This window comes from Chlorocebus sabaeus, chromosome 4 (genome assembly GCF_047675955.1).
Source record: "Chlorocebus sabaeus isolate Y175 chromosome 4, mChlSab1.0.hap1, whole genome shotgun sequence".
NCBI lineage: Eukaryota > Metazoa > Chordata > Mammalia > Primates > Cercopithecidae > Chlorocebus > Chlorocebus sabaeus.
Window position 1 is genome coordinate 82,396,387 of NC_132907.1, and position 16,298 is coordinate 82,412,684.

At 35.6% G+C, this 16,298-nt stretch overlaps 1 pseudogene; it reads right to left on the minus strand.

Annotated features, from left to right (window-relative positions):
- Window positions 1-11,797, minus strand: part of LOC103215241 (DNA (cytosine-5)-methyltransferase 3A pseudogene) — a 45,250-nt pseudogene extending 33,453 nt beyond the window's left edge.
- Between the last annotated feature and the right edge of the window lie 4,501 nt (window positions 11,798-16,298).

A 16,298-nucleotide genomic window follows, 5' to 3' on the forward strand; every position in this document is an offset into this window, starting at 1 on the left:
ACTGTGTCTATTCTTCTTCAACACTAATGTTTTTCACCTAACTTGAGAAAATTTCAACCATTATTTCTGCCTAATTCTTTCATATCTCTCTGCAACTACTTTTTCTCATATGTTAGAATATTAGATAATTGTCTCACAGGCTCTGTTCATTCTTTTTCTCAAGTTTACCTCTCTCTTTTTGACTTGGATAATTTCTATTTTTTTTATCTTCAGGTTTACTAGTCTTCTCTCCTCTATCATCTACTTGTGATCGGGTTCATCTTGTGAATTTTAAATTTCAGGTACTTTATCATTTGATTTTAGAATTTTTAAATGTTTTTATTTATCATCTGAATTTTGCTCTGTGTTCATTTATTGCAAGTATATGTTTCTTTATTTTTTGAGTATATTTAAAATAGACACTTTAAAATCCTTCTCTATGAAGTCCAATATCTGTGTCATTTGGGAGTTGCTTTCTATTGATAGTCTTATTACATGATACTGGATCATATGTTTTTTTATTCTTCTTATTATAAAGGAAGTTTGGATAGCACGCTGGACGTTGTGAATATTGCTATTGAAATTTTGAATTCTGTTATTGTCCCCAAAGAGTGTTTAAGTTTTTGTTGTAACGGCAACTAACCTGCTTGAATTTCAACTATAAACTGTTTCTTCGGTAATATCTCCAATATCAGTACAGTTCTTTTATACTTAGCTGGACTGCTTTAAGTCTGTACAGCACATAACCGATTCTGGAGTCAACCTGAATCATGGTCAATATTTATTTACAGATCTTGAGAAACTCCATAAGTTGTCTCTCCTTTTAGGATTTTAAAAAATCACTTTCTAGTGGCCGTGAGTTGCCCCAAACTCCTTCCTTTGATTCTTCAAGCCGAAGCTGCTGCGGGTTACTTGGAGAATTTTCACACTACATGGAAGCCGCAGCAGTCTGCCCTCTGGCTAAAAGCCAAATAAACAGGAAACTCATATGCCACCCCTTCTTCCAATGTTGACCTTCCTCTTCTCTCTGCTCTTTATTACTCGTTTGTGCTTCAGGTCATTGTTGTTTATTTGGTGTGTGTCAGTTGTGTGACAGAAGCACATAAGTCAGGAGCTACCTGAGCCAATCAAAAAAAAAGTAGCCCTTTAACTGTATGAAGGAAAGTCAAGCTGTAGGATTTTTCTGAAGAACATATGACAATTTTTATCCATTTTCTTATCCATTTTACTCGTTTACATTAAATTGTCATCTTCTGTGTACAAGGTACTATGCTGCTTACTGAAATCACATTTTTTGAAAAAGAATAAAACTTGGTCTTTCTCTAAAGTAATATTTCAATGTAGTTGTGGAGGAAAACAGTCTAACCGATAGCCAAAACTTGGTGTGGGGCCGGGCGCTGTGACTCACGCCTGTAATCCCTGCACTCTAGGAGACCGAGGCGGGTGGATCACAAGAGGGGTGAGGAGTTCGAGACCAGCCTGGCCAACATGGTGAAACCCCGTCTGCAATAAAAATTTAAAAAATTAGCCAAGCGTAGTGGTGTGGGCCTGTAGTCCCAGCTACTTGGAAGGCTAAGTAGTGGGAGAATCACTTGAACTCAGGAGGCGGAGGTTGCAGTGAGCCGAGGTCGTGCCATTGCCACTCCAGCCTGGGCGAGAGTGCGAGACTTTGTTTAAAAAAAAAAAAACAAAAAAATCGGGCCAGGCGCGGTGGCCCACACCTGTAATCCCAGTACTCTGGGAGGCCAAGGTGGGTGGATCACCTGAGGTCGGGATTTCGAGACCAGCCTGACCAACATGAAGAAACCCCGTCTCTACTGAAAATACAAAATTAGCCAGGCATAGCGGCGCACGCCTGTAATCCCAGCTACTCGGGAGGCTGAGGCAGGAGAATTGCTTGAACCCAGGAGGGTTCACGCCATTCTCCTGCCTCAGCCTCCCGAGTAGCTGGGACTACAGGTGCCCGCCACCTCGCCCGGCTAGTTTTTTTGTATTTTTAGTAGAAATAGGTTTCACCGTGTTAGCCAGGATGGTCTAGATCTCCTGACCTCATGATCTGCCCGCCTTGGCCTCCCAAAGTGCTGGGATTACAGGAGTGAGTCACCGCACCCGGCCATGTTTGAAATTATTTGGGCACAAATACACTTATTCAAAGACATCATTTTTAAGCAAAAATCTTTTGTGACCATAATCATATAGTGAAGCCAATTAATAATATATAAGGTAATTACAAATGTTGCCTCTGTACTTTGGTGGGATCCTGTACAAGGTACTTATGACAGGTGAATTGATATCTGTCATAGGTACCATTCAGGCAGAATAGAAATTTTGATTTGGTGGTTTGGGAGTTATCATCTTGTAAATTTGCGGGCGTAGTGACTACCTCCAAAATTTACACTTCTGAGGGGTAGTAAAGACGATGTATGCAATCTGATTTTCATATTGAGTATCCAAGAAAGATTGTGTCTACCTTCACATATGGGCTTCAATATCTTTCTAATAACTGCAAGTATATTGCAAGTTTCATTGCTTGAACAAAGAAAGCTAATGAGTATCATGTTAAGAATTTGTGCCTATCTATAGGCAGTTATAAAATAGGCAGTAATATCATGATTCTGTCACCCAAAATCATCCATCATCTGTCTCATCACTCATCATTAAGATAGCTTAATTTCCATAATGGCTAGATTGCATTATCACTTGTCAATGCATAATTATTAAATGGAGCTAAGCATTGCGTGGGCTAAGCCTCTGCATCATCAGTTCCAGGCATTTCAGTGCCTTAAATAAGAGGCCAGCAGCTGTGTCACACAGGCAGCAGCATGTCACTGGAAAGAATTAGTAAATTGAATGGAAAGCATGATATCTGTGTATTATAGATTGAATGGTTTTCTGTAAGCTCCAAATTGATACATTTTGGTTATTTCACACATCATTTCCTCCTTTTGTGACCATTAAAATCCACTGAACTAATCATTCCACAAATCCTGGAAGTCCACAGCTCTCGCCTGGATGAAAATTTATGTAAACTTATTTTTTGGACTGTAAGAGGTAGTTATAAAACATGAAACCTACATATCTTTAAAATTCTAGGGATTTTACAAACATGATTATTCAAATAAATTTGTGGTATTACTATGCTCAAAATATATATCGCATCATAAAATAAGTGATTTACTTAAAAGTAATGTGGTCCATTTCCTTTTATCATGTGTTCACAGAAGTTCCTAAGACTTAAAAATATGACATTATGACATGACAGCTTATAGCCATCACTTTGTAGGACACTTCTAGGTTCTTAAATTTCTAATCAATCCTGTCACTTCTCATGACTTTTGAAACTTTCTGGGAAAAAATTATTTTTGCTCTAGATTTATTCTGTCTAATATATAACCTTATCTCTGAATTTTTATGAGGCTTCTTTCTACCATCTTTTGGTACAGTGAATGATGAACTGATCTTTAGACTAATAATTTTTTTCTGTGTGTTATATAAAATTATTGCATTCTAGAAGTTTCCACTTGGTTTTCAGTATTTTATACTGAAACACAACATTCTGTATACAAATTGGGGGGCAAGATATTATAGGAGGTAGTTTAAATTAAATACATGAGCTAAAAACATGTGTAAAATACGTTTTCCCTCAGTGTTTGGTGAAACTTCTTGCATACCAGTAGATAACATCTGGAAGTACCAACTCTAATTAAGCAAACACAGCAGGAAAAGATCTTCTTACTGTTAACCCATCTGACACCTGAAAATTTCTCATTCAACTATACATACCAATGAGAAGAGGATTTGAGCATTAGCAAGGCCTCAGCTGCTACCCTAAACTTAATGAAAGTCAGTGAAATGAGAAATCTGTTTTAACGTAGACATCTGTCTTGCTTTTCTTTTAAAAGTTAGTATTAACTTCATTTTCTAATTTGTAATGTACAAAAATATACCACATTTTGCATACTAGTTTTATCATGTAACTATTCAATTCAGTTCATAATTCAAATTTATATTATTGTTGACTTTAATTTAAAAAAACTAGAAATAAAGGCAAATATTTTTCTCTTTGGCAATATGTTATCTCTTCCTCAAGAAATAGATTCCAAAAAGAGCCCCATGGGGCTCTATATCTGAGAAAAACAAGGGTTGGTAAACACCGAATTATTTTATCTGTCTTGAATAATCACATTTCATGCTAATACATTAATGCTTCTGAGAATTATTACATTAAGGATTTCTGTGTTTTGATGATAGAACCTTTTCCACTGCAATACCTATGAGAAGAATAAACTATGATGTAGCTATCTTGGAATGCTCACTGATCTTAATTTCATTTAGAATTTGCAAAGAAGAATCTCACATAATAAGTCTAAATAGATCTTAATGTGATAACAAGGTCCTGTCCACTGGAAGAGTTGCCATGCCTGGGATAGTTTGTTGAGAAATCATAAAATGTTGCCATCACCTGGCAGCCGGAAAATTGGTATAAAAGGTATGAATCAAATCAGACCATGTCTTCCCACGTCTTTCAAGCCCTGACCCCTCACCTCTCTTACCTTAGAAAAGTTGAAAATATACATTATTCAAATGCAATGCTAAGTTTTTCTCTAAATAACCACACGGCCAAGTGGAATAAGAAGTCTGTCAGGACTACTTGAATGTTACCATTTCCATAGGTTTCATGGGTTGAGAAATTGCAGAGACCCTTCCAGAGGTTATGTAATTCATTCAACAGATGACGCAATCATCTGTCTTTGGAACACTGTCCTTTGTGTCATGGCATTTCAGGTTTTCCTTTGACAGGTCATGCAACTAAAGAATCACACTTCACGTAATCTTATTTTTTAACAAATGTATTAATCATTTTTTCCTCAAAATAATTTTATTGGGTATAATATACAGATCTTAAGTACACAATTCAATCAATTTTGACAATTGAATGCAGCCACATAAATCACACTTCTGTTGAGATAAAACGTTTCTTTGTGCTGTACCAGGGATTCCGAGACCATCCCCAGGTTTGATGATTTGCTAGGAGTGCTCCCACGACTCAGCATACAGGCATAGTCATGGCAGTGATTTATTATGGAAAACAGATAAGAAGCGAAATCAGCAAAGAGAAAAGGTGCATCCAGCAATATCCGGAAGAAACCAGGTGCAAGCATCCAAGAGTCTTATCCCACTGGAGTCATACCAGCTGATCTTAATTCACCCAGTAGCAACTTCTAATGGCAAGTATGAAGTGCTGTCTACCAAGGAGGCCCCTGAGAGACTCAGAGTCTGTGGTTTTTATTAGAGTTGATTACATAGGACACACTTTTCCTACTCTGTATAAAAATTTTAGACTTCAAGAAAAACAGATATTCAGGATAAACCAATTGTTTGAACAAATCGTTTAGGATAATGAATCGTTCTTATGAGGGAATGGTGGGAACTCTCTTGAAATATAAGTTTCTAGATGCTAGCCAAGATCAACCTTGCAAGCAGGCCGTTATAAGGATCAGCATCTCCTGCCTGCTTATGTTAACTCTTTTCTGCATGTTTACTGCAAATCAAGCCTCCAAGAAATCATAGGTCTACTTTTGATCAAAATAAGTTAGTTTTCCTAGTCTAGAAATTCACATAAGTGGAATCAAATAGAAGAACATAATGTCATTTCACCACTTAATTTTCATTCATTTGTCATAGTTTCTAAATGTTTTTGGTCTTGATTTATTGTGCATTTTATGTTGCAACATTTTATAACTCAGGAATCATGGCCATCAGCAGCTCCCGGCTCAGCTTCACATAGCTTGGCTGCTGGAAAGAAAAGTTAAGTGTGCATTAGAAAATCTTAGAATTTCTTCTCAGTTTTTTGGCTAAAATCGTGTGAAAATTCCAAGGAAGAATCCTGATTGTCCTGGACAGAACAATGACCCACTTGTGACCAAGACCTGATAGGCAGGTCTTGGCTTGCATTCTGAGCTACAGTTTTACTGTTATCAGAAATGAGTCATTTTCAGAAAGAACATGATCCAGTCACTAGAAGAGATGATGCTGGGTGAGACAACCATTACAGTGTGACAATATGATATTTAATTTTTCAAGATGTCTTTAATTTTTTAAATTCCAAACCAAATGTGTGTTAATTTATTGAGCAATAATAAAAATAATTATTTTCTCAGGTCCTTTGGAAGGGACCTGAGAAAATATAAAATGAATAGAAGAAAGATTTTTTGCCCACATAGTCTCTAGTCTGGAATGGCACTTATAGCCAGCCATGTGAACATTCAGTAGATCCTATATAGTGGACAGAAGGCGTTCCATTGAAAACAATTATATCTTCCACCTCTGAATCAATTTCTCGTCATTGCATTTCAATCTTCTTTAGCTTCTTGTTAAAAAAAAAAAAAAAAACAAACAAAACAAAACAAAAAAAACCACCTCATCTGACAACTATTAATTCAGAAAGCTAAATGCCATGGTTCAAGGCTAGATCCTTCATCCAACTGCTTCTGCAGGCAAGAACGAGATTGAGTTGAGGGTACCTGGAGATCAAAACAGAAAGCACACTGTACAAGTCATTTATTAACTACTTTTTAAAAAAATTCTAGTCCTAATAGCAACATTTATTCTAGTTGAGAAGCCAAGTTGAAGATGGCATAATAGACAATTCAAAGTCATTTCCTCTAAACCTGTTTTGTCTAAACGATCTAATATAAAATTTTCCTGAGTTACACTTGCATCCCTGGAGAAGGGCTTCCTGGTGTTAGCTTGCTGCGGATGTTTAGTGCAGCTGCAGAGCTTTAGCCTGACTCTCTCACTCCTTGAGCATTCCCTATGCCCAAAGAATAATTCATTGTTCCAGATGAATTTTAAAATCTTTCTTCAATGTAGTACTATTCCTCAGTTTATTGTGCAAACAAAAAAAGGAATCGTTGTTTTAAATCTGTACATTAAAAATTAATCTTTTTCTCAACACTTTTCATTCAATTATATGTATGATTGTTGATTGATTGATTATTTTGAGACAGAATCTCACTGTCACCCAGGCTGGGAAACAGTGGAATGATCCTGATCATAGCTCACTGTAACCTTGAACTCCTGGACTCAGGTGATCCTCCCACCTCAGGCACCTGAATAGCTGGGACTACAGGCACCTGCCACCACTCTTGACTTTTTTTTTTTTTTGGTAGAGATGGGGTCTCACTATATTGCCTAAGCTGGCTTCAAACTTCCGGCTTCAAGCAATCCTGCCACCTTGGCCTCCCAAAGTGCTGTGATTATAGGTGTGAACTACCATGTCTGACCCATTTGATGTATAATTTATAAAGTCTACAAAAGCTAGTAAAGCTATACCTATACATTGAATATAAATAATTTTAAACATATATATAAAACAGAACCTGCTCAGATGATTTTTAAATATTAGTGTTGATCAAAAAAGAAGGGCATTTTAAGGAACGTAATACTAGTTATTTCCCTTTCTGTCTCAACTCTGCTGGTTATCCCAGCCTCCAGGTCACCCATTATCTTGAGACTTCTGATACCCACTGTACTTTACACAACCTCCAAAGTACCATAAACATTTCCCATTTTTTCCCCTGAAGAAATCTATCTGGAACTCTTCTTCGGGGATTACAAAATTTTCTCGTATTATCAACTTCTCTTTTCTCTCCCTTCTCCTTCCCTTTACGCAAACATCACTCTCCCTGACAGACACTGATTCTGCTTGCAGGTGGAGGTCACTATTCTTTTCATGTTCCTTTATGACTCCCACCATTATTGCCAAACCATTTCCACTTCTACCTCCCTCAAAATGTTACTGCTCTTTTGAACTTCAGACCACTTAGCTGTAATCTCCAAATTGTTGTGACACACCAGTGTCAAATGTCTACAAACTCTCCACTGTGTTCACTGAAAAATTGAGTTCCTGGTTCACTGTCATTCCCTTCCCCCTTTTCTGGTACTCATTCCCAGTGATTTTAAAACCAGCATGTAAAGCCCATGTCACATTTTGAATTGGCAGCTCTTTGGCCACCTCACTTCCTTTTCCTTTATCCTCTTTCGGTCATCTTGTCTTTGATCACATACTGGACCTTAGTAGTCACCAGTAAAGCCACATGGCCACCAAAAATCTCAGTTCCAAATACTCCACTATTTAACTAATCATTTTAACCTTCAGTGTTACTGAAACCAGGGCCTTTACTCTGCTAATTCTTTGGCCTCGGCACGTGTTCTATCACACTTTCCAAGCATTTGCTTCCTTGTTTACTAAATTAGAACACATTGACCATCTTCATAATCACTGCTCTGGATAGCAACATCTTTGATTTACTCTCCCTTGTCCAATTGGCTGATAAAGCACCAACTCTGGTTGCAAAGTTATAGCTGCCTTTTAATCTGAGCCTAGTAAGTAAAGATTGCTGGAAATTCTTACTCTACCATGCAATACACGACCACAGACTGAATGGACCCTCATCATTAGCCAAAAGAACTTACTACATGTCCTTTCTAAGTTCACTTTCTCCCTTTCTAAAACAAAACAAAACCAACAATTGTATACCCCTTCCTATCTCCTCAGAGGTCCAAACTCTCGCACTATACCCTCTCAGCTGAGATTTCACTTCATACGGTATTGGTAAAACAGATGTCATCAGATGGAAACTCAACCAACTAGATTAACCTTCCTGTGTCTGTTTTTATCTCTTTTGACTTCTCCCCATAAAGTGGGATAATTTTCTTAGATCCTTCCAAAGGCATCCCCTGCAATTGTGATCTATATTCCCTCTTCTCTCCTTCCAAGTATTTTAGTGGTTTTAATGATTTGTTCATCCTAATTCTTCTGAGTAATACATATTTCTCCTTATTCTTTGTTAGTAGATAGTAGTACCTGGGTTCATCCTTGGGAGTCCACTTAAGTAGACATCTCCTCCATGAAGTGCTTTCCCTGGTTTCCCTAATGGAAATTAAAAATGTACTCCTCCTTTGTGCCTCTATATTTTGTACAATTTTTTATTGAAAGGTCATTTTGCCTTTTAATGTGGCACCTTGTTGCTACCTCTGCCATACAGTAAATTCTAAGCTACATGAAAATGCTGAAAGTTTTTTAAAAACTTTTTCTATTTCCCATGACTTTAAGTACTAAAGCTTTCCAAATAATAGGTTGAAAAAATATTTGTATCAATATTCAATTCATATGCATACCATTGCATATTCATTAAAGTGACTTTCTCCCCTATTAACATAGTTTCAGTCAATTAGCTGATCATTCTCATCACATGAAGAATGTCATTAATGAAGCTGGATTTTTCTACTCTTACATTTTAATACAGAAATGTCTTCTTTCTTGGTTTTTCATTCAGTCATTATGTTTGCAGACATCCATAATTTAATCATGAAATAACCATTAAACATGTTAATGTATTATATATTTAATATTTGGAATATTCATATTACTTTTATTCCTCTGCATATGCAGATTTAGCTCTTAACGTTTCTCTATTTTAAAATAAAATAGGTCTCAGTTCCCTTCCTAGACTTAAAAATAAGTACACTCAATAACATGATTTTTAATTTTCTGATTCATCCTTGAAATCTCCAGCTATGTTGGCAATTTTTGATATATTGATTTGAAGACCACAATTAAAAATTTTTGCTAGGACCTTGGTAACTTCTCTTTGTACCAGTAATCTTGCTTAAAATGTAGTAATTAGTTTCAAGAAGAATTTAAGTGCATTCAGTAAAATAAATTAAAAAGCTTAGTCCAAGTTTATAAAGAAGAAGGACTCATCCCAAGAATCCCTTTTTCTTCCATCATATTTACCATATAAAACCTTCTATTCAGCTTAGGATTACTTCTGAGTTATTTTAAATGCTAATTATGTATTTGCTAAAATCAAGTTGAAGTGGTTAAAACAGGGGATATTAGTAATTAAAATATTCACTTACAGTACACTATGATAATCAGATTTATTGTCAAATATATATTTTATAATCAATTTCAAGACCACAAAGGGATTGAATGGTATATTACTGTTAATGAAACAGCTCCCAGTACAATTATATGTACATAATTTAATAAATTCTTTTATTATATTTTAAAGCATGAGACATATAAATGTATTTTTAAAAGTAAACATTAATGAAAGCATCCACCATTTTGTGGTTTGCAATATTTAAGCTTGAAAACCACTTTAACAATCCCTTTACTGAAAATAGACATTTGCCATTTGCTTTTGTAAAATACACGAGTGAGGCAAAGTTAAGACGGACAGCACGACTGATGAACAACGCAGTCAAGATCCAAAAATAGTTTGACAGTTGTAAATAAGCAGTCAAATCTATTAAAAAGAGGTTACTAAGGTTAAATCAAAGACTTTTCTTCAGTTAACATTTTATTATCTAATTTACCATCTTGAGGGACATAAAGCAGCTGGTGGCAGTATGAAAATACTGAGTCATTTAATTTTAATTTTAATTTTTTATTTATTTATTTTTGAGACATAGTCTCACTCTGTCGCCCAGGCTGGAGTGCGGTGGCCTGATCTCGGCTCACTACAAGCTCCGCCTCCCAGGTTCAGGCCATTCTCCTGCCTCAGCCTCCCGAGTAGCTGGGACTACCAGTGCCCGCCACCACACTCGGATAATTTTTTGTATTTTTAGTAGAGACAGGGTTTCATCTTGTTAGCCAGGATGGTCTCTATCTGCTGACCTCGTGATCTGCCCGCCTCGGCCTCCCAAAGTACTGGGATTAATACTGAGTCATTTTAAATCATAATAAACATAAGCCATCCTGAGTCATTTTAAAACATGGTTAACATAAAGGTATTTTCCCAAAATATTTAATGAGTATATAGGTTTCGTTAATAGAAGTAAATTATTCGGAAGAATATTCTTCTGAATGAAATTTACAAGATAATCAACCGAGGAACAGAAAAAAATGTATATTATTCATATTTAATTTTATAAAAGTTAAAGAAAGTTAAGTTAGACTGATATTAAAGATCTCATTGATAATCAAAGTATATAATTACTTAGAAGATATACAATTATTGTAATAGACAAACATTTTTTCATAGTTAACTCTTTTGACATTTCATAGTACCACATTTTTATAACACAAAAAGATTTCCCATTTGTTAGTTAATAATTGGAAGATAAGAATTTTAGTATTATTTCATTTAAATGTTGACTTAATTTATATGTGACTATTAAATCAGACTTCCACATTGAATTCAGAGTCTACCATCAGAGATTTGAATTGAAATTTAATAAATTGTGTACAGATGGAAATTCTGTGGAAATGTATTTTACTTTAACATAAAATAATTCCCTAATACATTAATTACTCCCACTGGACAAAACTGTAAAGTATATAACTATTTTTGGCTCAAATGGCACTAAAATTTTGAATGATATATGTTCTGCCAAATTCAGTATTAATCATATTATTTTAAAGGAAAGTAATAGTTCCATTCACATATCAATAAACAAATACAAATACCATGGCTCACAGATTTCGGTTCTTCCACTTCCATCACAGAAATTTGGAAAAAGCATTGCACCCCTCAACCTTATATCTACAACAAAAATAGCTAAACATTTTGTAAAATATTAACTTTTCTTGAATTCCTAAGTGAGCTAAGGTTGTAGAGCACTAACCTGAAATCCGAGGAAAAACAGGTACCAGGTAGGAAGCATAAGACACAAATATTTTCATCTTTGAAGCAGATGCTGGATGCACCAGGGCTGGTAAGAAGTCAGTTGAAGTTTTTAACAAACTCTTAATGACTGACTGGGCTACCAAGAGACTATGAAATCCTCGGAGCCACAAATACATGGGAATTCCTACCTACATCTAGGCTCTCCACGGCCCTCACAAGGCACCCAGGAGAGACCCAAGATTATCTCTTATGACACAGGCCTGGAGTAAGGGCACAGAATGGCTTTGGGAAAGACACAAAGTCTCACCCTTCTTCATCTTCCATAGAGGAAAACAGCCACAAGTCACTGGGGAAAAGGGCAGTAAAACCTGTCTCCTGGATGCAGGAAAGACCCATTCCAGCTGGTCTCGGAAGAGAACTAAAAAAAGATTCTTTAGACTGTCGAAGAAACCCCCCATCTCTGGGGCAGGAACAAGAAAACCTCTGGGGTCCAAAATATTCGTTGTCTCCTAGTGACGTAAGAGGTGCAGGATCCCCGAGAACAACCCACACCCCAGACCCAGCAACACAACCTTTGCCAAAGACTGGGGTTGCGACAGAATAAAAGAGAACACCCTTAGCCTTTCCACGCCTGTGTGCAGAGGAGCAAATGTTAAAAAGTAATAGGTGCCGGGCGCGGTGGCTCAAGCCTGTAATCCCAGCACTTTGGGAGGCCGAGACGGGCGGATCGTGGTCAGGAGATCGAGACCATCCTGGCTAACCCCGTGAAACCCCATCTCTACTAAAAAATACAAAAAAATAGCCGGGCGAGGAGGCGAGTGCCTGTAGTCCCAGCTACTCGGGAGACTGAGGCAGGAGAATGGCGTGAACCCGGGAGACGGAGCTTGCAGTGAGCTGAGATCCGGCCACTGCACTCCAGCCTGGGCGGCAGAGCGAGACTCCGTCTCAAAAAAAAAAAAAAAAAAAAAAGTAATAGGAATCCACCACCAAAGGAGAATCAAAGCTCACAGAGAGACTTCCTTTGAGACTCAGGCACAAAGGAAAGACCTAAATCAGATGGTGAGAAGACACTGAGGGTAAAATCCTGCAAACCTGCCCTCACTCTAAACACACTGGAGGCATTTGAAGTTTGCGCTGCACTGAGGGAAACATGAAAATCAGTAACAACAAACTGAACAATTCCACCTCAGGTTCTAAATGGATTGGCTCAACCCCCAGGCTAAAGGCTTCAAAAGAGAGAGGCAGAGAGAGAGAGAGAAAAAGAAGACAGAGAGGGGCAAGGTGGGAGGGAGGAAGGAGTTGGGAAAGGAACAAAAGTGGACTTTTCAAGCATAAAAAATATTTACTTCAACAAACAAACAAGAACCTTGACACGCTGACACGTGATATTAAAAGTGCTGAAAGTCAAAGATAAAGGTTGCCAGAGAAAAAGGGCATACTATATCCGGGAGGATAAAGATAAGAATTGTAGATGTCTACTAATCAGAAAATGTTCAATACAAAATATGACAGAGTGGCATCATTGAAGAATAAGTCAACCCAGAATTTCATAGCCAGCAAGAACATCCTTCAAAACTGAAAGAGAATTAGAGGAGAGAAAAAAAGGCAGGGTATTAGCAATAGACCTGCACTATGAGATATGTTACAGCAAGTTTTTCAGACAGAAGGATTGTATGCATTAAGTAAACCATAGCTATAAAATGTACTTTTTCCCCTTTTTGTTGCTCTAAAATATATCTGAGCAGATAGAGCAAAGATAATACCAACAAACTGTATCTTTACAGCATGGATAAAAGTGAAGGTTATGGCAACAATAGGACCAAGAATGAGATCAATTTAACTAAAAGCCAATTATTTAAAACAATTGACAAATTTGATAAACACATAGCCAGACTAAATGAGGTAGGATGGAGGGGAGAACACAAATTACAAATAGAAATAAAAGAATGTTCTTCTTCTCCACTCTTATTTAACACTGTTTGGGAGATCTTCTCCAATGTAATAACATAAGAATAGTAAATAAAAGGCACTTAGACTGGAAGGAAACACTAAAAGCTGTCTTTTCAAACATCATGATATTTCACACTGAAAAATCCTAAAGAATCTACAAAAGAGTTACTTAGAGTAACAAATGAATTTTAGCAATGGAACATGATATGAGGCCAATATGCAAAAATCAATAACAATTCTATATACTCATGATAAAAAAAAGTAAGGTAATATTTCAAGGAAAAGTATCTTTTATAATAGCATTAAAAACTAAAAGAGTTATAAGTTGGGCCAAATATGGTCAAGAGCTATATGCTAAAATCTTCAAAATACTGATGAAAGAATAATAAAATATTCAAATAAAGATATACTAGATTCAGAAATTGGAAGACTCAATATTGTTAACATGAATATTTTCACAAACTGTTCCATATATTTATCCCAATTCCTATCGAAATTCCAGCAGAATATACTTTTATATATAGATAAAGATCACTGTGAAATTTGTAAAGGCAAATGAGCTAAAATAGTTCAAATGATTTTGAAAAAAGGAAAACAAATTTTCCCTGATTTAAAAACTTACTAAAAAGTTACAGTGATAGAAGGTATGAATAAATAAAATGTAGACATATCAATCAATATAACAAAACAGAGTGTCCAAAAATAGACCCAGACATACATAGTCAATTGATGTTTAACAAGGCCAAAACCAATTCAGTGGAGAAGAATACTGTTTTCAACAAAAGGTGCTGACACAATTAAATATCCATATGACAAAAAATTAACATCAATGCCTACCTCATATATTATACAAATGTTTGCACAAACTCTTTTATAAACCTAAATGTAATAGCTAGATCTGCAAAACTTTTAAAGTAAAACACACGCAAAAAAATATTGTGACCATGAGTGGGCAAAGATTTCTGAGATACAATACAATAAAACAATTCAAACTAGGAAAAATTATAAATTTATTTTGTAAATGATGACACTGTAAATAATATGTACAGAGAAGCCACAGACTAGAGAAAATATTAGCAGATAACATATCTGATGAAGGACTTATATTAAGAATATGTAAAGAACCATTGAAATTCCATAACCAGAAAATAAGCTACACAATTAAAAAAATGGGTAAAAGTACATTAAAACATATTCAACATCATTAGTCACTAGGGAAATGCAAATTAAAACTACAATGTAATACCAAAATACATATAGTGGAATCACCTAAAAAAATGCAAGTGAAATTTTTGGTTTGATGGAAATGTTCTATATTTTGATTATGGTATGGTTACATGATTGTCAAAACTCTGTCAAACTCTATCAAAACACAAAAATTAAACTAAAACAGTGAATTTCACTGTATTTCAATTACACCTTGAATTTAAAAAAAGAAAAAAATCATGACTGGCAAATAATTTGCATGCAGAAATGAACTTGTAAAGAAAACATTCGTGTTTTACAAAAGTAAAATATTTGGATTTTGACAGTATATTCTCCAATTATATGACATGAATTATAAGTGTTATGTAGGTTGAGTAAATAGCAAGATTATTACATGTGAGTAAAAATTATTTTATGTCTATGGAAAGATAGATTAGATAGATAGATAGATAGATAGGAAGGATATAGACATGGAAATATATATATTCATCTTCAACCTGTTTTTTCTCAAAAGCTTTTTAAAATAGTGACTGTTACACCAAATTAATTACTGACATGTTATAGTCATCTAGGCTAAGTAACAGAACATCTAATAAAAGAAATAATAAATTCAATTTAAAACAAAATAAAAAGAACATAATTCAATACCTTTTCCCTGAGACACCTAAGAATAGATGACTTCTCAGTATTTCAGTAACAAACAAGTATTAGACTCAAATAAAATGTTCAGTCATGTCATGAAAAATACATGTATAAAAAATGCAACATTTCCTATGAGCTCCTCATTATCTGATATATACTCAGCATCCTTCCAAAGTTTCCATATTTATTTTAGATTGTCTATACTTTTATTTCTACTTTTAAAAATAATCACATTTTTTATTTATATTTGATATTTATATTTTACAGAAGAGCACAGTTAGTCACAAAAAGCTTCAGCAACATTGATTATTAATGGATCCAGGATTTGGAATTGGACAGTCTGAATCTAGAGTCCTCCTTCTTAAAGACTACAGGATATCATTAAGGAAAATTCACTATGAATGTTATCAGGTATTTTTACATATTAATTTGTGAATGCTGTTTGATATTTAACCCTCTAAGGCTAGAGCTTAAGGCAAACAAATCAATCCTACCCAGTAAGAATGCTCTGGGGCTGCTTAACAAGAAGGATCCCAAGAAAGGTTAGCTTATCAGGTGCTCAAGGAAGATGGAGGAAACAGTTTAAGAATCCACAGATATCTCCAAAAGCCCTGCCCCTGGGGAAGCAGCCAGAGTCTGATTGGAAACCCAAAGGAGGCTGGTTGTACAGGCAAAGCAAATGTCATGCGTTGTGAGAGGTCAGACTTGCCCAGGTCTCCTCGGACTCTCCTACTTCTATTTAGGGGATGAATCATAAAGTGGCATATTTACATGGCTAAATTATTTTTATCATACTTACTATTATAATGTATTTTACATCAAACAAGACAATATAGATATTCTTACCTCTAAGTAATGATGAAGAAACTGAGGCTTACT